The sequence below is a fragment of the Manis javanica genome, chromosome 6 (genome assembly GCF_040802235.1).
Source record: "Manis javanica isolate MJ-LG chromosome 6, MJ_LKY, whole genome shotgun sequence".
Classification (NCBI taxonomy): domain Eukaryota; kingdom Metazoa; phylum Chordata; class Mammalia; order Pholidota; family Manidae; genus Manis; species Manis javanica.
Genome location: NC_133161.1, coordinates 25,905,537 through 25,929,614, shown reverse-complemented (window position 1 = coordinate 25,929,614; position 24,078 = coordinate 25,905,537).

Sequence of the window (24,078 nt, the reverse complement as noted above, 5' to 3'; positions counted from 1 at the left end):
TCTAAATCTATACTAAAATAAAAACTTAAAAAGAAACTACTTTTAGCTTCCATTCAGCAGGATTTTACAGGAGTCAAGAATCTGATGTGCACAGCACTACTGCCTGCCACAGAGAGAAAGAGCAGCTTAGCTCCACCATAAACTGAAATATTCAAGATCTCCTCTTCTAAATTGATTTTCAAGCCTCTCAAAGGATCTCTTTGTGCTTATTACAAAGTTAACTCAGTAACAGTGATCTGAAACTTCCCATCTGCAGACAGGCAACTGACAAGTTAAATTAGGGCCACTGTGTATGAGTCAGCTCTCCCGGGAGACCTAATGCCGCCTGGCTGGGGCAGGGCCGCTCCATGGCTGGGAAACTCGAGGGTGGTGTTACCTTGTATCTGTCTACCTGTGCTCAAGTCTGAAGGTGGCTTAGTATCTATCCTCAAATTCATCTTGATAGCCACTTAAATATTTTCTGGGTGAAGCCTAGTGCATAGACAGGGAGCATTATTGTTCCACTTTAAGAAGTGATGACTCTGCATAGCCAGCCCCAAATTACACTGACCTTTTTGATAGCTGTGTCACATCCTGTAGTAATAGTCAATTAGACTGCCCTACTCACCCTTAGGTTTTTTTAAGCTCTGGAGATTAACAAGATTTTTTCCCTGTCTCACTAAATGTCTGTATTTCTGATTTGTGTCTCCATGCATTGATCTCTATTTCTTGGCCCATTTATTTCTGGATTTGCAGCTTTTCTCTTTCTACATTCACTTTTCTTTTCCATGCAATCCTTAAATTGTTTTAGGAAGAAATAATTTACTGCTTTTACAATGCTGCTCAAACCCCCAAATAGCTCTGACACTTGCTGTTGTTTGAGTGACTACTTAAGATGTGATAATGAGAGTACCCCTACAAATATGCATTTGAGATGGAAGGTCAGCTGTGGTATATAATTAATATCATGATAAAATAATTGTTTTTTTTTCAGTGTTTTCAGAAGGCATGATTTTGTACTTCATTCAGAAAGTCAGGGTAGATTGCCAACAGAATAGCCTCTGAGAAGGAAAAACTCGTTTCTCCATGGGAGAGTCTTTTTTGGAAGGAGATTTCACGCCAAGGATATTGAAGTATCAACAAATTTGAGGTATCTTCTTCTAAGCTCCTGTGATTTATTGGGAAAATACTAAGAACCTCTTCAGAAAATTCAGTGTGCACATTCCTTGACTAAAGTATATGCTAATTAACTCTCCTATTTGTCTTGATTGTTCAAATTGCAACTATCATGAAAAAGCATGTATTTATTACCAATGACTTGGGATCCTTTCCTGAGCAGCTTACAGAGATAATTGCCTACCCTTGGGCAGACACTCCTGAAGTCAATACTTCCCAAGGTGTGAAAGGAGACAACTCATCCAGGGGAAGCTCCTGATTGTAAGAAGAATTGTTTTACTCATCAATTCCCCAGTGTACTCAGCAGAGTGTCTTGTTTGTAAGTGCTTAAGAAATATTTGGTAAAAGGATTAAGGATGGCGGCTTGAGAGGAGAGACAGAGGCTTCCTCCTAAAACTGGAGCCCTTCCCCCACCCCAGCTCACAGGTGGGAGAAAGAGAAACAGAGCAGGGAGGGAGTGGAGGCCTGGGACTGCTGAATACCTAGCTCCGGAGATCTGCTCTGGGAGCACAAACCTACATTTCATGGTGCTTTCATGAGACTCACATGACTACTGGGTTGGAAAGCTAATATAGGCAGAATTCCTGGAGAGACTGAGATTCCAGCCACTTGTGGAAAGCAGGCATCCATATCTGGCTGCTCTGGGACAAAAGTTATACCTGTGTGCTAGACCCACTGGTTAAGGCAGTGGAGCCAGGCACAGCGGCCGGAAGGAGGGGACAGCTCTTTCCTCCCCCAGGCACCAATACCACTCCCCTGTGACCCCCGACATTGCTTCAGGGGCTGAGCAGCTCCAGAGCAGAGCTTCTGGACACTACAGCATGCCATATACAAACATGAAACGCCAGAGGAAACTGGTCCAGAGTAAAATTAATATAACTCTGTAGAAAAATTTACATGACATGGACCTTACGACTCTTTTTGCAAGTGAGTTCAAAATAAAAATCATCAACATGCTAATGGAGGTATGGGTATGAAAAGATATCCAAGAACTCAGGAATGAATTCAGGTCAGAGATCCAATCACTGAAGACCACGATCGAGGGTATTAACAGCAGGTTGGATACGGTGGAGGAGACAATAAATGAAACAGAAACTAGAGAAGAGGAATACAAAGAAGCTGAGGCACAGAGAGAAAAAGGGACCTCTAAAAATGAAAGAATATTGAGAGAACTGTGTGATAAATCCAAGCAGAACAATATTCACATTATAGGGATACCAGAAGAAGAAGAGAAAGAGAAAGGGATAGAAAGTGTCTTTGAGGAGGTAGTTGCTGAAAACTTCCCCAGTCTGGGGAAGGAGATAGTCGCTCAGGCCATGGAGATCCACAGATCTCCCAACACAAGGGACCCAAGGAAGACAACACCAAGAAATATAGTAATAAAATTGGCAAAGATCAAGGATGAAGACAGACTATTAAAAGCAGCCAGAGACAGAAATAAGATAACATACAAAGGAAAGCCCATCCAGCTAACATCAGACTTCTCAGCAAAAACCTTACAGGCCAGAAGGAAGTGGTATGATGTATTTAATGCAATGAAGCAGAAGGGCCGGGAACCAAGATTACTTTATCCAGCAAGATTATCATATAAATTTGAAGACAGGATTAAATAATTTCCAGATAAGCAAAATCTGAGAGAATTTATCTCCCACAAACCATCTCTACAGTCTATATTGGAGGGACAGCTATAGATGGAAGTGTTCCTAAGGTTTAATAGATGTCACCAGAGGTAATAAAATCACAGTAAAGAAAGTAGAACAGCAAATTACTAAGCAAATACAAAATTATATTAACTATCCCCAAAGTCAATCAAGGAACAGAAAAACAGTACAGAATATGATACTTAATATATAAAGAATGGAGGAGGAAGAAAAAAGGAGGAGAAACAGACAAGAACCTTAGATTGTGTTTATAATAGCATATTAAGTGAGTTAAGTTAGACTCTTAGATGTAAAGAAGTTAACCTTGAACCTTTGGTAACCACAAAGTCTGCAATGGCAATAAGTACATACCTATCGATAATCACCCTAAATATAAATGGACTGAATACACCAATCAAAAGACAGAGAGTCACTGAATGGATAAAAATACAAGACCCATCTATATGTTGCTTACAAGAGACTCACCTCAAACCCAAAGACATGCACAGACTAAAAGTCAAGGGATGGAAAAGATATTTCATGCAAACAACAGGGAGAAAAAAGCAGGTGTTGCAGTACTAGTATCAGACAAAATGGACTTCAAAACAAAGAAAGTAACAAGAGATAAAGAAGGACATTATATAATGATAAAGGGGTCAGTCCAACAAGAGGATATAACCATTATAAATATATATGCACCCAACACAGGAGCACCAGCATATGTGAAACAAATACTAACAGAACTAAAGGAGGAAATAAGAATGTAATGCATTCATTTTAGGAGACTTTGACACACCATTCACACCAAAGGACAGATCCACCTGACAGAAAATAAGTAAGGACACAGAGGCACTGAACAACAGAATAAAACAGATGGACCTAATAGACATCTATAGAACTCTACATTCAAAAGCAACAGGATACACATTCTTCTCAAGTGCACATGGAACATTCTCCAGAATAGACCACATACTAGGCCACAAAAAGAGCCTCATTAAATTAAAAAAGATTGAAATTCTACCAACCAACTTTTCAGACCACAAAGGTATAAAACTAGAAATAAATTGTACAAAGAAAGTAAAAAAGCCCACAAACACATGGAAGCTTAACAACATGCTCCTAAAAAATCAATGGATCAACAACCAAATTAAAATAGAGATCAAGCAATATATGGAAACAAATGACAACAACAACACAAAGACCCAACTTCTGTGGGACGCAGCAAAAGCAGTCTTAAGAGGAAAGTATGTAGCAATCTAGGCATATTTAAAGAAGGAGGAACAAACCCAAATGAATAGTCTAACATCACAATTATTGAAACTGGAAAAAGAAGAACAAATGAGGCCTAAAGTTAGCACAAGGAGGGCCATAATAAAGATCAGAGAAGAAATAAATAAAATTGAGAAGAATAAAACAATAGAAAAAATCAATGAAACCAAGAGCTGGTTCTTTGAGAAAATAAACAAAACAGATAAGCCTCTAGCCAGACTTATTAAGAGAAAAAGAGAATCAACACACATCAACAGAATCAGAAACAAGAAAGGAAATATCACGATGGACCCAACAGAAATACAAAGAATTATTAGAGACTACTATGAAAACCTATATGCTAACAAGCTGGAAAACCTAGAAGAAATGAACAACTTCCTAGAAAAATACAACCTTCTAAAACTGACTAAGGAAGAAACACAAAATCTAAAGCAACAATTACCAGCAAAGAAATTGAAGTGGTAATCAAAAAACTACCCAAGAACAAAACCCCCAGACCAGATGTATTTACCTCCAAATTTTGTCAGACATATAGAGAAGATAGAATACTTATTCTCCTTAAAGTTTTCCAAAAAAGAGAAGAGGAAGGAATACTCCCAAACTCACCCTATGAAGCCAACATCACCCTAATGCCAAAACCAGGCAAAGACCCCTCCAAAGTAGAAAACTACAGATCAATATCCCTGATGAACATAGATGCAAATATACTCAACAAAATATTAGCAAACAGAATTCAAAAATACATCAAAAGATTGATACACCATGACCAAATGGGATTCATCAAAGGGATGCAAGGATGGTATAACATTTGAAAATCCATCAACATCATCCACCACAACAACAAAAAGGACAAAAACCACATGATCATCTCCATAGATGCTGAAAAAGCATTTGACAAAATTCAACATCCATTCATGATAAAAATTCTCAACAAAATGAGTATAGAGGGCAAGTACCTCAACATAATAAAGGCCATATATCATAAACCAACAGCTAACATCATACTGAACAGCGAGAAGCTCAAAGCTTTTCCTCTAAGATCAGAAACAAGACAGGGGTGCCCACTCTCCCCACTGTTATTTAACATAGTACTGGAGGTCCTAGCCATGGCAATTAGACAAAACAAAGAAATATAAGGAATCCAGATAGGTAAAGAAGGAGATAAACTGTCACTATTTGCAGATGACATGATATTGTACATAAAAAAACCCTAAAGACTCCACTCCAAAACTACTAGAACTGATATCGGAATACAGCAAAGTTGCAGGATACAAAATTAACACACAGATATCTGTGGCTTTCCTATACACTAACAATGAACCAATACAAAAAGAAATCAGGAAAACAATTCCATTCACAATTGCATCAAAAAGAATAAAATGCTTAGGAATAAACCTAACCAAGGAAGCAAAAGACCTATACCCTGAAAACTATAAGACATTCATAAGAGAAATTAAAGAGGACACTAACAAATGAAAACTCATCCCATGCTCCTGGCTAGGAAGAATTAATATCGTCAAAATGGCCATCCTGCCCAAAGCAATATACAGATTTGATGCAATCCCTATCAAATTACCAACAGCATTCTTCAACAAACTAGAACAAATAGTTCAAAAATTCATATGGAAACACTGAAGACCCTGAATAGCCAAAGCAATCCTGAGAAGGAAGAATAAAGTGGGGGGGATCTCGCTCCCCAACTTCAAGCTCTACTACAAAGCCACAATAATCAAGACAGTTTGGTACTGGCACAAGAACAGAGCCACAGACCAGTGGAACAGAATAGAGACTCCAGACATTAACCCAAACATATATGGTCAATTAATATATGATAAAGGAGCCATGGACATACAATGGGGAAATGACAGTCTCTTCGACAGATGGTGCTGGCAAAACTGGACAGCTACATGTAAGAGAATGAAACTGGATCACTGACTAACCCCATACACAAAAGTAAATCCGAAATGGATCAAAGACCTGAACGTAAGTCATGAAAACATAAAACTCTTAGAAAAAAACATAGGCAAAAATCTCTTAGACATAAACATGAGCGACTTCTTCATGAACATATCTCCCTGGGCAAGAGAAACAAAAGCAAAAATGAACAAGTGGGACTATATCAAGATGAAAAGGTTCTTGTACAGCAAAGGACACCATCAATAGAACAAAAAGGTACCCTACAGTATGGGAGAATATACTCATATATGACAGATTTGATAACAGCTTGACATCCAAAATATGGAAAGTGCTCACACACCTCAACAAACAAAAAGTAAATAATCCAACTAAAAAATGGGCAGAAGAGCTAAACAGACAGTTCTCCAAAGAAATTCAGATAGCCAACAGACACATGAAAAGATGCTCCACATTGCTAGTCATCAGAGAAATGCAAATTAAAACCACAATGAGATATCACCTCATACCAATAAGGATCGCCATCATCAAAAAGACAAACAACAACAAATGTTGGCGAGGTTGTGGTGAAAGGGGAATGCTCCTACACTGCTGGTGGGAATGTAAATTAGTTCAGCCATTTTGGAAAGCAGTATGGAGGTTCCTCAAAAAGCTCAAAATAGAAATACCATTTGACCAGGAATTCCACTTCTAGCAATTGACCCTAAGAAGGCAGCAGCCCAGTTTGAAAAAGACAGATGCACCCCTATGTTTATCGCAGCATTGTTTACAATAGCCAAGAAATGGAAGCAACCTAAGTGTCCATCAGTAGATGAATGGATAAAGAAGATGTGGTACATATACACAATGAATTATTATTCAGCCATATGAGGAAAACAAATCCTACCATTTGCAACAACATGGATGGAGCTAGAGGGTATTATGCTCAGTGAAATAAGCCAGGTGGAGAAAGACAAGTACCAAATGATTTCACTCATATGTGGACTATAAGAACAAAGAAAAACTGAAGGAACAAAACAGCAGCAGAATCACAGAACCCAAGGATGGACTAACGGTTACCAAAGGGAAAGAGACTGAGGAGGATGTGTGGGAAGGGAGGGATAAGGGCAGGGAAAAAGAAAGTGGGCCTTACGATTAGCATGTGTAATGTGGGGTGGGGCATAGAGAGGGAGGTGCAACACAGAGAAGACAAGTAGTGATTCTACAGCATCTTACTACGCTGATGGACAGTGACTGTAATGGGGTTTGTCGGGGGGACTGGGTGAACGGGGAGTCTAGTAAACATAATGTTCTTCATGTAATTGTAGATTAATGATAACAAAACAAACAAACACATAAATAAATAAATAGATAAATAAATAAATAAATATTTGTTGCATTGAGTCAAATTACAGTGAGACAAGGCACAAGCGGGCAAAGTATCATGCCCTATCCCTTAATTCCCCAAATCCACGTACCACCAACAACACACTGTAAGTTAGAACCGCCACAGATATGTTTGGGCTTCTGTTTAAATTCCTAACGAAATTAATGTTCCTAAATTTAACACTCCAGTCACATTCCTGGCAGGAGGATAAGCACCGGGATGGAAAATCAGAGAAGTCTAGTCTAGTGCTCATCTTGGCATTCCTGTTTGGCTGCAGAAGCCCCAGGGCAAGATGCATTATGCTTCTCAGCCTCATTTCCCTTACTTGGCAGTTAAGTGGGAGAAGAAGAGCAAAAGTCAACATTGTTTTTAAAACAATTTGATCACTTAAAAGAAGACGGTAATTTTACAGATACACACATTTAACTGATGATTTTCTGTCACTAGCACATGTTAAAAAATGACCAGAGGGCAGCTTTCAAAAGCAATATCACGGTTTTGTGTCTTAAAGACTTGCAGAGTCTGATCATTGAAGAAGAGAGGACACATGCTAGCTGCCCATATTTCAGATCACATGTCTGGATGTCATGTGAAAACAACACCAGGGGCTCACTCTGGGTTGCCCGGACCACACGCTAGCCGAGTACTGGATGCTTCCCTTTTCCCAGACAGAGAACAGCACCATATTTCCAGCTTATTATGAAACTGTAAATTTCCTCCCAAATTTGGCTTCCACAATCCAAACATGAACATCAAAATTTCCTAGCTTCCCAAGGTCTCTGATACCTCGTAGTTGGTAATCCCTGAACATACTTATAACTGTCTGATTCTCAAAATCCAGACTGCCTGGGGCCAGAGAACCTAAGTATACCATCATTAGTGAAGTTATTTTCTCAAATGTATGAATTACCCACAAGTGCCTTTATTGGAATAAAAAGAGAGATGGGGAGACTGGAGGACTTCCTGTATCTCTAGCTTGTTGACCATGGCCCTGTGAGTGTTCCCTTTCCCCTAAAAAGCTTATTCTTTAGTCTATACCATGTGATATTTTGAAAATCACCCAACCCCTATTCCACCAGTAGAAATCTTTAAGGGATCACCTGACACAACAGTATCATAGGGAAAAGAGTATGGATTTCAGGTTCAAAAAGCTGTAGCTCACCAACATAGGTTCATTGGTTACTTAAGTTCTAAGAGTCTCAGTTTCCTCCACTCTAAAATGAGATTGGTGGCCATCTCAATTTGCTTTAGATATTAAATAAAATTGAGACAGGGACCATGGCCTTAGACAGAGTAGGGTGAGGGCCTCTGGAAAAAACAAAGCAAGATAATCCACTCTGGGATTTGCTTTGGCCTGCTGGAGGGCCCAGCTTGTTTTTCTGACCTTACCCCAGTGCTGCTTTTCTTCCTCTAGCCATAAACAAATGATTTGCAACCTGGGCAATGTAGCAAGCAAGCCCGAAAAAACTAGTAAAAGCAGGAAGGATTCCATCTTGAAAATAAGATTGCTTTTTAAAACCGCATTAGTTAAAAAGTAAGTTTCTTAATATATTCTTTAACAAACAGACAATAACTCAGCCCACCTTGGGAGCAACGCAGGCAGTCGAGTGATACGCTCCCAGACCAAGAAGTTGTTATCCTGGGAGGAAATCAGAGCAGTAAAATTCTTGTAAATAAGCAGGAAGACTAGTAAGAAACTTAATGTATCTTCGAAGATAAACATTTTGGGACCACTTAGCAGTTGTACATCCCTAGCCCTTCGTCTCTCAACCACCTATAAAACCCCTAGACAACACACCCCAGGGCTCTCGCCAGGAGCTCTGTCCTTTCACTTTATCTCTAATTAAAAGCCTCTGCCTTGCGCTCCTATCTTGAGTGTTTGTGAAGCTCCTTCTTCAACTGCAAACAAGAACCCTGGCATCAAAATGATGTGACAGGCTCTGGCATCAAGTCTGAACTCAACATTTGAGTTATTTTCCATGACTTTTCCAAAGTCTTCCATCACTTCCCACAGCACCTGCCTTTAATTTCTAAAATTAAGAGAGAAGTTGTGGAAACAAGGGAGAGAGACCTTGAAGAAGATTCATCAGATTGAGGACTAAGTGTGGAGAGGAGCAAACTGAGAAAGCAAACCAGGAAGCGGCCTGGCCTCGGACGAGGACATGAGGTTCCTGGGAAACTTTTTCTGATTTCGGGTACCCTTCTGTATCACCATCGTCTAGACCTAAAAAGAAGCAGTTGCAGAATTTTTTCTATTTATTTCCCCTTAAATAAAGATGGAGGATGATGATTTCTTTACTTCTGATGCCTGGGAGGTCTGCCTGGTTGTTCAGAGCACATACTAACAGGCGCCAAAGGGCACAGAAACATTTCACAACAGCAGGATCTTTGCTTTTAGAAAGCATCACTATTACATCTTATAACCGCCCCCCACCACCACCCTGCACCCTCTGCAAACTATCTTAAGTGGTAGTAGTTCCCAGAGACAAAGCCATGCTGTCCAGAGGTCGCCGTGATAGGCTTTCATTTACGACTGTAGGATTTACACTGGGCCATGACAGCAGCAGTGTGATCACTCTGGGATTCAACTTAGAAAGCCTTGTAACTCTTTAAATGGGTACAATAGCTTTCAAGCTGTCAGAGCAAAACAGGAATCATTTATAATAGCAGCGTCTTAACAAGATAAGGAAATAAATAGCATCCTAGGTATACCAGAATGAGACAATTAACTCACCGTTAATATGAACTGTGATATTTTCTAAGCGTGGAAAAAAAAGCATTTGCAATCTCTCTGTTCTCCTTTTCTAAGTCAGTCTGACCTCTTGGTCTGATATACTCATTTGTGAACGACATGCTCAGGATTAGAAGTGTACACAGATCAGACCAAAAACCAGTTCAAAAGGCAAGGAGCTCTAGTATGATTGGTTTTTAGTCTCAAAGCAGCACTGATTTTGCCATTTTTAAATTGTATTAACTTTGCTCACATACACTCCAGTCCATAAAGAATAAGTTCCTGTTTAAGTTTGTCTGTTTCAGGCGATTTTTATGATGAATGTGTCTGAACTCTAAAAATCATCTTCTGAAAGAGGACAGATCAAGTCACTACTTAACAAAGTTGGAGAACAATGAACTATCTGTTCCTCTTGGGGGCAGTCTTACAGGTGATACTGAAAACTATAGCTTGAATTTATATGGATTTTGTAGTTTATAAACCTCCTCCACCTACTGCAAATGGGAGTTGCAGGTGTAATAAGTATATGTGCACAGCCAGGCATTCTAGAAGCCTCTGCAGTCCCAGATTCCTCTTTCACTGACTATGTCAAGGAGCATGAACTTCCATCTAATTCACTACAGCAAAGTGGGGAATGCCTTGGATTTGGAATCAGACAAGTCAAGGAAATAAGTCTCTTTTTGCCATGGACCAGCTGTAGCCTATCATGAGGATTGTCACTTCATCTCTTTGAAGCTATTTTCTCATTTCTAAAATGAAACTTCTTGAGCTTGCTGTTCACTAAGACCCAAATGTTTATGATTATGTATTCTCTCCTTTTTACTCACTTGTAAATTTTCTATATTTAAACCAGGAATCAAGGCAGTTGAACAGCAGATGTATTTCAGAATGTAGCCTCAAGAGCAGAGTCAGATGCCATGGGAGAGTCTCCAAACCAAGAGGAGCACACCGAGGATTGAGTTGAGAACTAAGCCAAGGTAGAGTCCCCAAGGTGTCAGACTTGAAGGGAGCAGATCTGGCTGGGACACATGTGCTGTCCACATGACTGTCTATCTAAAAGTGCTGCAATGACATGGCACGTTAGGAATGCTCAGACAAGCCCCCTAACACGTAGCCCAGGCCACACCCTGCAAATACATAATGCTAGCCACACCATCTGAAGGAAGGGCTTCTATGAGGGGCTGGAAGCATCAATGGACACTATCTTTGCCTACCTCTCAAACTATTTCAGAAGACTGCCTAGTGGCTAGAAATCAGGATATTCATGGCGGCTGAATGAGAAAGATGATTTTTATATTCTTTTTATGTTATTGCTGTATCACTCTACAGTGGCAAGCCTGTTGAAGATCCACAGGCAATCAGACAAAGTGAAGGATTTAGTTATAAAATGGGAAGAACACATTAGGAAGAAAGGAATATGTTTTCACTGAGAATGCTCATTTGAGTTGTGAAGGAAAGGTTCACCAGAATGGTAGAGAAAATGACTTGCAAGGAAAAGCTTTTGTAGCATCAAGGACTTGCGACAATAGTGGTTAAAAATTGCAATGGAGGTGGTGTCATGTCTTAAACATGAGCTTAGTTCTATAAAGAATAGTCAGTGGTTAATAAAATTTGCAGTCTTGGTCATCAGGTAGAAAATCAGAATTCTCTCTGTTACTCAACATGAACTTTCCTACAATTCTCTTATTCCAGCAAACATCAGAAACATCAGCTCTAATGTCTGAGTTTAAAGAAAACAGATTAAAAGAAAAAAATGACCTAATTCTAGTGGTCAAAGAATATCAACAAAAAAAGAGAACAGACAGAAAATGGCCCTAGTGTGTTAGAAAGATTTGCCTTTGACAGAGCAGTGTTTTTAAATGATATGATTGTATAGAAGGCAAGAACAGATTTCATAATGATACTACTTTATTAGAGGTAGTATCTTAAAAGATATGATCTGTTTTGACATTTAGTTCATTTACCTTTTCCACAAAAATACTAGAACTGGAAGAGACTTTAAAGATTATTATTTTTTCAACAGACTCACTGTGTACTAGAGGAACCTGAGCATTAAAAGGGGTGAACTGATGTTCCTCAACTGACCAGGCAAGATTGGAGGAGATGTGCCCGGGTCCAGAATCTTATACTCTGAGTCCAGATAGCCTTCATTTATGAGTATTTCCCAAAGCCACTTCTAGTGCTTTTTCCCTCCAGTTTTCCTCCCTGTTTTCTTTTTCTTTCTCTTTCCCTCCTCCTATCCATCTTCTGATTCTCATTATTGTTTATAATTTAAAAATTCCTAGTTAAAAGATTTCTAATTCCAACAATTCACACTGTTGCACTAAAGACTGCACTTTCTTTTTGAGTCAATTCTATTCTCTTTCCATTTCCAATGATTCTGACGTATCAATCAATGGCAGATTTTTTAATTTTTATGAGAAACTGGCTATCTCACCAATGGGTTTCAGCCCCAGGCAAGTTCACTATGGATTCAGTGTGACCAAAGAAATGACGGTAGAACGTTCTTGGGTGAAAGGGTTATACCCAACTTTATTTCCACGATAGCAGGTCAGTCACTAAATTCTCGTCCACTCAGAGCAAGTCTGCATGCAGCAAGCCAGTTGGCCGTCCGGGCCTCTCTGCCCACACAGCCATCCTCTGGGCCTCTCTGCACAGTTGTCCCACACAGCTGTCCTCTGGGCCTCTGTCCTTGGCGCTGCCACCACTCCAGCCTCTGCTTTGCTCTCCTGCAGCCTTGCAGCCATGCCACTGTGTCGCCCAGAGCACTGGTGGAGCTCTTTATATAGAGTCAATAGCAACATATTGCCCACACATATATTGTGAGCTAGCCAACCAGGGCCAGGTGAGAATCCTGGCTACAGGAACTTTCATTTTATCCACACTGGCAAGATTAAGAAAAAAATTGGTTTGGTTCCTGTCATGAGGATTTAGAACAGTCCAGTTTAAAAATCCATGAAATGATAATGATCAAAATAGATCAAGAGATTACAGCAACAGCCTCTCTTGGAATAGTGTGAAATTAATCATCTGGGAAATAAAGTAAGAAGTATCCACGGAAAGAGTCTCTGTAGTGGGGCCTTTAAAGCTTTAGATGTTGATTCCTGGATATTGCAGCCCTCATGTACTACTAGGAATAGTTCCTGGAAATAGTATTAATTCAAATCCTGCTAATACATGAGGAGTCCTGGGTGCAGGCTCTGGACTCTGAACAATAGTCTGTGTGACTAACATAAAATGTTATATTATCGAATGCTAATGTCATCTACAAATTTTAGTTGTCTTAATTATAGTATGCAGCTGTTATGCAAAGCTAAAAATAATGTAACTGTCACCATCAAATGTATTTTTTAAAGGAATGTCTATACAAATGGCACTGTGGTGAGTCTTTACAGACTAAGTTTAAAGGCTCCCAATATAAAGTGGATGACTAGATTCCATGGTAAAGCTGGTGAAATTTGCTAAGATCTTAATTCTTTTGAGACAGGGAGACAGGCCTTCAAGGAGAACCAAGCTCTCTGAGTATTCTTGGGCCTCTGTATCAGGTGAACCTTCTTATATAATTTATAATGTATTTTCTATGAATTCTCTGACTTCAACTGAGTCCTCCTCTGGAGACTTTGACATCTAATAAATGTGTTCTTTTTTTTTCCTTTCAAAATGATAGGGTTATTTGGAAATAAATAAGAGGTAAAAAAAAGAAATAAAGAAAAATATGAATTACAATCTTAAGTTTTTATTTTAATTGTCAGGTGATTAAATATAACCCCTAATAATTGTCACAGCAAGATACAGAAATGTCCTCTGATGAGAAAAACACCATAAATAATCTGTATTGTACTCAGAAGACTCTACCACACTTTTTTGGTGAAAACTGCTGTATTAATTGGTACTGTCAAAAATTAAAATAATTATAATTCATTTTTCACAAGATAACCATATGCCATTTCTTCCCCCAAAGCATAAGCATAGCTCTATATCTACAAAAGCAAAGTAATTACTACAGAGTGAAAAATTCCACCAACCAAGGCCCTTTTTTTAATGATTACTCACAAAGGATTTGATTTTTATGCTAAAATTTTTGCACCCACCAGGTTCTTGTTGTATTGTGGACAATGTTAAAATATTAATATGTGGTTGGTGCTTATCAACATCACATCTAAACAAGCCAGAATAACTGAACTATGTGGGAATAACACCTGAAGAAATAAATTCCATCTTTTGTTGTTTTGATATATAACCAATTAGGAGCTGAAAACAATAGAGAAATTTTAAAATATGAGTTGCTCTTTATTTTGTGATAAATTGAATTGTAAAGGAAAGAAGCAGTTTATCTTTTAAATATTTTCAGAGTGCTATTTGCTTCTCTATATAATATTTATGCATAGTTTTTGGAAACAACTGACAAAATACAAGTATTGCAAGAAAAATAAAAGCAGACAAAGTACAAGTATTTCCTCTGTAGGCTATAATCCTGCCTGTAGGTTTATCAGCACAGGCATTAGGTCTGTCTTCCTGAAAAACATCTTCCTCTACATCTTACCCGTGTTGGTGGTTAAAGAACTGTCATGAGAAAACAGAAGAGGACAAACCAATTTTGAGATAATAAAAATAAATGTCTCTATTAGACTCATCATGGTGAAGAAAGACTCATATTTCTCTTTGACTAGTATTGGAGGAGAGAGCTATTTTTAGTCACACATCCACTTCGGAGTCCATTAGCCAACTAAAACCAGTGGCTGCTTAGGAATAATCCTGAATACAGCCTGTTATAAAATATAAATAAGGATGGGGTCATTGGAAAAGTGATTTAAAGAAGTGGGGCTTTGATAAAACCAAGCCCAGGATGGAAAAGGAATTGTCTTGGAATTTCTTAGAAATTGGTGACCTTTAAAGGGCAGTTTCAGTCACTCCAGGAAGGTCAAGCAATCAAGGGTCCAGGATCAGAAGCTTTCAGATTTGTTGATCGAGGCACAGATTCCGTCTGCTGTAATAAGACTCCTCAAATTTCTGTTTCTAGAGCCTTGCTCCTCAGCCTCAGGTATGCCTTATTCAGTCACCAGTGAAGCCCCTTCCTGAGAATCTGCATGAGGAATTGTTTTTCAGGCACTAGCTGGAAATCTAATTTGTGTTGTACTGCTCCTCCTGGCAAGAGACTCAAGCCTCCATGGGCACCGGGAACCTGGGCCTGCCTCTCTGCTTTGCATGCCCAGTCAATCCCCATAACCAGCCAGGTTTAAATCCTATCACGCAAGCTTCAACTCCATATATTTTACAGGCCTTATGATTTAAAATTACATTGAACCCTAATAAATAGGAGATGCCTAATCATCTAAGGTTTTTTCCTATATCTAAGTCTTGAGGTTGAATTTATGATAATAATGAAAAACTGTTCTTAAATGGAACCAGAGATGCTCATGAGGAACATAAGATTTCTGACGTCTTTTATTTCTGATGTCATCTCTGTTTTTTGTTGGTTGGTTGGTTGGTTGGTTGGTTTTTAGTCACACAATATCCTGTCGCTCTAGGTAATAAAAACCTAAACAAACTGCAGTTCACTGACTGCCTACTTTGCTCCAAGCACTATGCTAGGCATTTCACATTTTACATTCAGTCCCTTAAATTTTTAGATAAATCTTAGAGGGCAGGAATTAGTAATAATAGAAGAAATCAAAAGCCAAGATAGGAAAGGACTTTGGTGATATTTCTGTATCACTTTTCCTTTGTATTATTTCTGATTTTTCACTAATACAAGCAGTACTGCAGTGAGTGTCCTGTGTCTCTTTGTAAAACATGCATCAGGGTCTGTAATACCTACTCGTCACAGAGTCAGTGGTCCCAGGGGATAAACAGCTTCAATTTATCAAGATGTGGTTATACTTTAAACCAATGGTAATTTATGGTATTCTCTGCACCAATACATGGATCTAGGAACCAAAGGTGGGCACAGGAATGACCTTGCTCATCTGGGGAACTTCTGCTTCCTGTCTCCTCTGCACAAGTTCTGACTCTTCCAGGGGGCATTTGTTTCTAGAGGAGGAATGTTGCTACCAGAAGACACAGTGAAGGTTTCACTAAGATTCTGCCTGTCATTTGGGGTTTCTTCATTCACACCACACAAACAGCAAAAGGAAGGCGCTGCTATCCTGCCTGAGGCAATCAAACCAGATTATCATGAAGAGGCAGATTGCTGCTCATAGTAGAGACAGGAGGGCATATGCAGGCCTGAAACTCTGAAGATCCTTTCTGGTGCTTCCTTCCCCAGTAAGACTGAGATGTGGGCAACTGCAGCAACTATGGGGTAACAAGACAAGCTAAGTGGGTCCTCAGCTCCTCAGCATGAAGGTCTGGGTTACTCACTGGGCTGGTGATGTTCACCAGCACAAGTGCTGGCCAAGGGTTAGGGGAAAGTTGAATGAATGGAAGAAAAGGCAGATGAAGTATGTATCAGTTGTGGTCTTAGTACCAACTGTAACTTTTTCCACTACACCTGTTGTAAATTTATTTTGAGAAACAGTAACTGGAGAGCACCCTGAAGCAATGACTGGGTGGAATAAACTTAATGTTGGGTTTATTACTATAAATGACCCAGGGTGGTACATGGAGATTGTATCAGCACTCTCTGCATCTCTGTTCTTGTCTCTAGCTGGCTTCAATGTCAGTATCTGCATCTCTGTGTCTGTCACACAGTGGGCTCTGAAGAACAGAAGATGTAACACTCCTAGGAGCAGCTCTAAACCACTGATTCTCTAGAGTTTGTGTGTGCATTTCCCAGTCTCCTACCCTTTGGGAGCCTGAGTAGAATCGTTCTAATACAGGCATTTCTCTGCAGATTTAGTCTCCAGTTGTCCACGATAATGGCTGGCTAAATAATGCATCCTTCCACTTCTGTATCCCTTTTCCCTTATCCTACTAGTATTACTTACACCACTGTACTTAAATTTTTGCCTCACATCCTGCTTCTGGAAGAACTCAAACTAGGACACATGGTCTCTGCTGTAGGCAGGAATCTCCATTCCAGCTCATGAAACTCAAGGTCACATCACTCAAGGTACAGGATTGGGCCTCTATCTGCATCCAATTTATGACAGGCCAAGAGAACACTAGCACTGAGTTCTTTCTGGACTTTTGTGTGACAAAATGCTGTGATTTTACTTTTTTAAGTTTGGAAAGGTTTACTTTGATTTTCAGAATGAAACTGAAATGATGAGGTATTGTGCCACTTCTATCAGACTGACAAAAATGAGAACATTGGGTCCTGCCAGGGGTGCAAAGGGATAAAGGGCCATTCATGTGCCTCTGAAGGTGAGTATTAGTGCAGCCTTTCTGCAGAGCAGTCTGGCAGTACTTAGTTCCAACAAGTTTTCCCCTACTATACAAGACCCAGAAATTCTGCTTCTGTGTATATATTCCCAAGAAATGCTCAGTGGACCCACAAGAAAAGAAAGCTCAGCACAATGTTTTTTGTTGCTGTTGGCAGGAAATTGCCACCAAACAGGAACCTACCACAAGAGAAGTCGATGTGAGACATGTTGCTGCTCACCCTGTAGTATGTGCATCAGTAGAAACAACAAACATGTACACAGCAACTTGGATAGATCTAAAAATATATTGGCTAGATGAATAAAGTAGAAATCACAAGAGATGTATCATAGTTCTCCAGTGTGTATTAAAATATGCATGCAAACAAAAATTTGTCTTGTGCAAAACACCCCAAACACAACAAACACACTGAGAGGGAAGAGGAAGAGGAGGAAACGGGCACAAGGGAAAAGAAACCAAGTGAACAAAACAAGAACTGTGCCTGGTGAAGACCATGATAATGCACCAAGTACTGATGAATTAAGATTGAATCAACCTTTGGCCTTTAAAGTAAAAAGAAAAAGAGATTGTTTTGCATTTCGACTATTTTTATAAGGTGTGCTGCAGATGGAAGTTTGGCACAAACTTAAATGTTTAAGTGTTGGAAGTTCCCATAATTCATTTAATATTTTTCCTGTTGGTAGCTATGAGCTGGGTTTATTACTATAAATGAATAGTCTCCTACAAATAGTGCTGCAGTGAGCAGGCTTCTGTGCCCATGTGCAATTCACGGAGCTCTGTGGAGAGATGTAATGAGAAGTAATGGTGAGGAATGCTGGCTCCAGGGTTGGAATCCTGGCTCCACTACTGGGTGCCCTTGAACAGCTTAGCTAATTGCTGTGGGCTTCAGTTTCTTGATAATAATCGTACCTATCTCATAGAGCTATGGTGATAATAAAATGAATTAAATTTCATAAAGCACTTAGAAAATGCTGGTGCATACTGAACACTTGATCTATATTAGTTATTATTTATTCTATTGTTTTGGCACATATTCCAATAGGATGAAATTATGAATGAGGAATTTCTTGCACTCAGGGAACACTTTTTAAATGTATAAATATTTTTAAAATTCCAAATTGGCTATATCAATTTGGTCTACCACCGAAGGTGCTTGAGAATATAATTTTTCTACACTCTCGCCAAAATCAGATATCTTCACTCATTTTCATCTCATTGGTGAATAAAAATTACATTTTACCTTACACATCTTTGGTTACAAGTGAGTGTGTGGACCTTTTAAACTTTTATGGGATATTCATGCAAAAACTGGCATAGTAACAAGATTAATCTTAACCAGTTTTAGACAAAAGAAGCTTCAGTCAGCTTTTGCATTTATTTGGCTTATGACCTACAACAGACTCAACCAGTGCTAAGCTTAGCACGGAGCGGCCCCGTACACTGCCTTACAGATTCTGTCATTATGTTCTTTCTGGCCAGATGGGCTATTGGGAGATACAAGTAATCATGTTTATATTAGAGTTTTGTTGTCATTGTTTATCTTCCTAACATTCATAAACATCATCTTGATTAAAATCAAATCTTCAAAGCTGCTAGCAGTGCAAATAAATTGACAAAGAATTATTAAACTTTGGGTTACTTTATAACAGTGCTTTTGCTCTAAAATTTTTCAGGACATGTAAGATTTTAGCAGTGTAATTTTAATTCAAATGCCTAAAGTCTATTCTATGACCTTACAGAAATCTGAATGTTTATTATATTTTGTTAGAAAAAAATGCCAGTTCATGAGGGTTTAGGAAATGTCAGCCAATATAGCCAAAGGGGTTCTTTGAAAAAAAAAATCAAACCACATGTCATCCTAAGGTAATTTATAGGCAGAAAAACTAAAGGACCAAAACAAGAAGTCACTTCCTATCAAAAGTACCTTTAGCTTATGATGATTTCTTCTATTGAGTTCCTAGAATATTTCCCAAGAAAGATATTTTTTTATTAAGTATGATTTATATTGGGACAATTCTCCCTCTTCTATCCCAGCCATATATCCTTGACAGACAGGACCCTGCTGATTCTTTCCACGGCAGCTGCAGCAATACAGAGTGTGCCGATAGGGGGCGTGGGAGAGAGAGGCAACAGTCAGACGTGTGATACCTACCACCAATCTATGGCTTTAAGGAAAGAACAGGAATGTCAGATATTAGAACACTTATTGTGCTGCCATGTATTCTCGGCTTACTATTTTGGAAATTTGAAAAAACTCTAAGATTTCAGATTTTTCTATTTTTCAGTATTAAACCAGGTTATTAATTATTACTTGCACAATGCCTATGTTAAGTTTTTCTGTCCTCCAAAATTTAGGTTATATTTTAGGGAGCTCATCTGTCTACTGATTCAAAAGTCACCTAGGAAATAGGGTAAAACATATGAATAGTACAGAGCCTTCACACTTGAAAGCATAAGGACCACTAAAGTCCTTCCAAATGAAGTTTTAGTCTAATGCCCTCCTAATGCACACCAGCTTATGCTTTGTGGAGAATGGCTACTTTAACAACAAGACTCATTTCCTGGTGCACATCTGGTACAGTCTTAATGCAATCTCTACAAAACTATGATGTAAAAACTGCTTCAGGGACAACTCTGTGAAAACTGATTCTCATCAATGCATCCTTTGCATAAATTCCCCCTGACATCACCAGTGAATAAAGCAGAGAACTTTTCTCTAATGACTCTTAGTGTAATAGTCTTTCCTCTTATTTTTTATGCATTTCCTTAGCAAACCTACTATAACAGAGCAGATGAGGTCAAAATTAGCATGCACAGTTCCTTTTCTTTATTAGAAAAGTATATTGAAATTAAGTCATTCTGATTATGAAAATCATACAGTCCAATTATTAACTCTACATTGCCTCAAATCAGAGATCAGTCACTCATTCAGCATTTCATGAATCCCAACATGAGCAAGTTACTGTACATTATAGAGGAGTCACATATAAACAAATTTTCTTTTACTCGTGTGTCCAGCTAGACAAGTCATGTACTTAATTATCTGTGATAAAACATAGGAAGGGACAGATTCTACGTATAGTTGGCAAGAACACACCATGTAAAGACAAGCAAGGAAGGCAGTACTTTCTAAATGAAATCATCAGGAAGTCCTGCATAGGGATGTCGTTTAGTCTGAGCCATGAAAGACAGGGAGCATATCAACATGTGGATGTGGGGCAAACTAATACTCAAAAAAACAAAGGTGATAAGAAAGCCTGGCATAGGACCATGTGGAGATCATGCAGGGACTATCAAGGAGTCTGGTCTTCCTGAGGAAGGCAGCATGTGAAGGGGACTGGTGGAAAGCAGGCAAGCAAGCAGAGTCAGCTGAGACCAGATGGGAAAGCCTGGTGTGCCCATGCCAAAGGCCTAGGGCTCTTCTAGGTCACTGTGGGTTTGAGCAGAGATTAAGTGATCAGAACTGTGTTTTATAGAATGAATCTGGCTGAGAGGTGCTCAGGCTGAACTGGAATGAGGAGAACCTGGAAATAGTAAAAAGAGAATCATTTTACAAAGGTCAGGGTATTTGGCAACAAGGATCTGGACTGAGATAACGACGCTGAAATGCAGAACAGAAGTGAGGTGGGGCACTTGGTAACTGCATGTGGGCAACAGAGAAAAAAGGACAAAGTAATGCTATTAACAGGAGAAAAGGACAAAGGAAGGGAAAACATGTTTTTGGCAAAGAAGATGAATATTTCATTTTAAGAAATGTTGAATTTTAGGTTTGATGCAGCAGGTGAGTTTACTGTTAGGTGTTAAAGAAAGCGTAAGCATCAAGAATGCGGGGAGGGTTAACTACAATGCTTTAGGGTGACAGGAAAAACAAGGAAAGGTTTTGAATTTAGTGACTGATGTCACTGGTGAATCTCTATTTTTTAAATATCTGAGTGGGAGAGAAAAAGAACATATCCAAAAATATCAATTTGATACACAGGTAGGGAGATTAGAGACCATCTTTCTATGTTATTTTTTTCTACAAGGACCATGTATTACTTGTAGAACAAAGAAAACAACAATGAAATGTCAATCATCTTGGGGGGCATTTGGGTAGTGAGAACAGAAGCCATATGTGAAGAGATTGCAAAAACTCCAATTGTTTGGGATCATAATGGACTGTGTCAGAATATCCCCCTTGAGCTCTATTTCTGCATTCACAGTGAATTGTCCTGCAAGGAGCCTTCTTCCCTTACAGCCCTGGGATCTGTCTGAGATTTCATCACCTGCACATCTACTGATCACACCTAGTGTCCAAAGCATCAATATCTGAGCTCTTAATGCTCTCACATTAAGAAAATGACGCTAATTTTCTTTATCTTTGTTCTACAGAAATCACTGTAACTGACTCCCTCACCAGGCAGTAATAATAAAAAAAACTAGCAAATTGAGTGGTTACTGTACAATGTGTATTTTAATAGTTGATTTGCTTGCATTATCTACATGAATTCTCACAGTGACTCTATGGCATCTCTACTATCTATTTTATTTAGGAGGAAGCTGGTATTTACAGAGTGTAGGTGACTAGTAAAAGGCCACACAGCCAGTAAACAGTGACGAATATGTCAGTCTAATCTTCATAGGGTCTCAAATTCTCTACAATGGGGTTGGGCAATCTCTCCCCAAGAAACTATATGCTAAATGGTTCAAAGATACATGAATCGCACAAGAATTCTCCCTAACTTACTAATAAAATTCCTTCTCTGTGATTGTCAGCAAAATTATATTTTGGAAAATCAGGAAACCAGAAGAATTCCAGTTCGGACTTCCAGTATGTGTATAAATTGCTTAATCTCCTTGGGTCTTTGGATTCTCTTACACAAAAATGGGTTAATTCTTGGCTAGCTACATCACAATGCTGTTTGTGACTACTGATTAAGATAACTCCATGAGAGTTCTCCATAAACCATAAAGTGCCTTGAAAATTATCCAGATACTGTTGCAAACTCCTTGCCCTTCTGCCTTCCACCCAGGTAGCACTACATTCCAAGTCTGTTCTAAACGTATTGCTCACTAAGTTAGCATATTAATAAAAGCCAGGGCTCTGACTCCTGTTCCCACTAAATATGATTATACTTGCAAAATGCTCATAAACCTTGGATAAAAAGAGAGATTATGGTATTAATGGTTTTGCTTTTCAGAATACTATATTTCTGGTTTAAATGTTAAGAACCATACCAGGGAATTATAATGTTAGTAGCAAATTCTTCTGGGAAAAACAAAAATCAATCTGCTTGTTCTCAGAGACCTCCACACTCCCATGTCTCATTTTTTATTTATTCAACATTTTTGAGAACCTGCTCTGGGTCAGGAACTCAAGTGCCTCATAGCTCAGTGCTCTAATAGGGAAGAAAATTATATTCAGCCTTGGCCTGAAAAGGGGAAAGGAGCTCTGGACAGAACAGCATGTACAATGGCTTGGATATAAAACAGAGCTTAGTGTGTTTAGAGAACAGAAAGCAGAGCTGGAGAAATTAGGGTGAGATCAGTGGATTTTCCATAAATGACACTCAAGCACCAAAGAGGGGGGCCAGATAGTCAAGGGCCTAGTATTCTGTGTTAAAATGTTTGGACTTTATCCTGAGGACAATGGAGAGTTATTAATGGATTTTAAATATAAAACAATTTTTATCTTTTTCAAACATCCCTGTTTCATAAAGAGAACAGATTGGTTGGATGGGATCAAATTTGTCCTTTCTCTTGTTTCAGCCCTTATTTTAAAAATCATTGTGATATAATTTACATAAAATAAATTGTGCCTGTTCCAAATGTACAGTGGAATGCATTTAAAATAATGTGCACAATTGTGTAACTACCAACAGTCAAGATACAGACTACATCCATCAGTCAAAAAGTTTTATCCTGTCTTCCTCCTGTATTCTCCTCCCACTAATCGCAGCCTCCACACCTACCTCTAGCCCTTTGTCATGGTGATTAGCCTTGGATTTTCTAAAATATCATAAGAATGACATTTTAGTATTCATATTCTTTTGAATGAGGTTTCCGAGATTCAGTCGGAACACTATATATATATATATATATATATATATATATATATATATATATATATATAGTGATAACTAGTACATTCCTTTTTATGACATGTAGTATTCCATTTTATAGATATGTTACAATTTGTTTTTTACAATTATGCATCTATGGAAACTTGAGTTATTTCCATTTTTCAGCTATAATAAATAATGCTGCTAGAACATTCATGTACAAATATTTGCGCAGGCATAAGATTTCATTGCTCTTATATATATATATATACCTAAGAGTGGAATGGCTGGGTCACATGGTAGGAGAATATATATTTAACTATATAAATAACTGCAAAACTATTTTCCAAAGTGGTTGTCATATTTTACATTCCCATCAGCAATCTGAGAGCTCCAATTGTGCCACATCTTTACCAATACTAGGTATTATCAATCTTTCTAATTTTAGACATTCTGGTGGGTATATAGTAGCATGTTATGGTTTTATTTTGCATTGCATTTAATTTGCATTGCCTAATGATAATAAGCGACATTTTTGTAGTTCTTTGCCATCCAAACATCATCTCTGTTAAAATCTTTGTTAGAACAATTTGCCTCTTTTCTGATTGAACTGTTTACCTTATCACTGAGTTGTAAGAA